Genomic DNA, 2,142 nt, shown 5'->3' with positions numbered 1-2,142 from the left:
CCCTAGGGTGCGTTCTGAAACTAGCTGACAGCGCTAAAAATTCCCTAAGGCCCAGTTCCCATAAAACTTATATTACTCGAAGGGGGATACGGTTGTTGGGCTGCCGCCGTGGCTGATACGCCAGTAGCGCGATTCCGTAACTCTCTAGCGACGATTATCGCTATCATTACCGCCTCCTGTTGTGAGGTCACAGCTACAGTTAGACTCACATCAGTAGTTTGGTTCACCAATAACCAATAAAGTATTGAAATCATAGAGATATAAGAATAGAGTACGTGAGCCACAGGAGCGCACATAAGTGAAAACCAGCACGCGATAGAAAGAGAGGGAGCAACTAGGAGTCTGGTTGTCTTTGTCTAATCACGCATGCGCTGGCGTCCCGAAGGTTCTTGACACAAACATAACCTGCTTCGTACTCTATGTGAACATGATTATACCAAAAAAGGAGGTTGATGTTCCACAGAATATATCGATGAAGTAGTCAAACATATTAACGGTTCTATAATATTTTGATTGAAGAATAAAATTCATTGTAAACAGTGCGTTGCTGTGATAGAAGGGAATACTGATAACAGCAGCAATTCCAAATTAACTAAACTAAAAAATCGTGGAGGCTTGCACTTTGCATCTGACGATGTAAACTTTATTTGTATTAGTGCTGAAAAAATTTTACGTCAAAATCGACATTTAACATTTTCTTCAAATGTTATAGATAGAGTTGTCTCGGAAACTGAAAATATTACCAAACACGATATTAGATGATGGTAAACATTCTTTGTAAAAAGATCCCTTGTGTGACCACAGCCATAAATTGATTTCACTTATATTGTATATTCGTTTATTTAAATTATACTAATACTACTGATTACATTATTTTTTTTATATATGGTTTCGTATTGAGTGCGGCCGAGACTCGCCTGCTGCGCATGTGTGATTAGACAAAGACAATCAGACTCCCTAGTTGCCCTCTCTCTTTCTATTGCGTGCTGGTCGTATCGGCTAACTCACGTACTCTGGGTATGTTCCGATATACATTGCGAGCACTGTAACGTGTGACGTAAATTTAGTATACTGCGAAGCCGTTCCTTTATACTTAGTTATACTGGTTACTGTTTAAAACGGAACACAGTACAGTATACTGTGATCGACATTTTTTGGCGTTACTTTCATTTCATACATAATATTAGTTTCACACTACAATAAACACAATTTCTTCAAATTTTCCATTTTTGTTTTTAACGGCCGGTATTTTCAAATGACAATATCCAATAATAATAATTATCAATAGTGGAAGCTGTTAAATTTCTGAACGCTGTTGATCACGTGATCAAAGCACTGAGAGCACCTTACCTCGAAAACACCAGTGTTCACAGTGGAAAAATGACGACGATTTATGACGTCATATATTTCCCTAGGATACTGCGACTGTATACTATCAGTCTATAACCAAACGAATTTCTCCCCAGTAAGAGCACTGAACAGTGCTCGCAGTGAATATCGGAACATACCCTCTATTCTTATATCTCTATGGGTAGACGCCGCTATATTAGCATATTTTACTCTATCAAAGATGGCTACCTGGTTTTCTAGAGTGCATTTCGAAATTAACTGGTGGTGCTAAAATCTCCCTAGAATAGAGGCAGAACCATCCACAGACTCGGCAGCGCAAGAGAGATAAAAAATTGTTAACAGCACTGTAGCGGGATTCCATAACTCTCTAGCAACGATTATCGCTATCGTTAACGCCTCCTATCGATAATTGTCGCAAGTGGTGATTCTGTACGACGCAGTTAACGATATTTGTCGCTAGTTTCAATCGTTGGGTTATGAGAATTGTCGCTTGCCTAGCGATGGATATGAAAGTCTTGCTCATGGAGACTAGAGGTAAGGAGTCCGAACGCAATACTAGCCAAATAATCGGTGAAAGTGATGAACGATCCGCGGATTGTAACCGCCTGGCAGCGCTACCACTGCAGGCTCCGTCAGCGCGATGATTTTGAATCGTCAATCCTCACGTATGTATCCTATTCGTAACCAGGCGCTGGTATCGCTTGCGGGTACATCCCGCACTACAAGATCTTTCATCGCTTTCACGAACCATTTTTCGACGATTCCGCCATATGCGTTCGGACTCCTTTACTC

The sequence above is a fragment of the Neodiprion pinetum genome, chromosome 3 (assembly GCF_021155775.2).
Source record: "Neodiprion pinetum isolate iyNeoPine1 chromosome 3, iyNeoPine1.2, whole genome shotgun sequence".
Classification (NCBI taxonomy): Eukaryota; Metazoa; Arthropoda; class Insecta; order Hymenoptera; family Diprionidae; genus Neodiprion; species Neodiprion pinetum.
Note: the sequence above shows the minus strand (reverse complement) of the source record.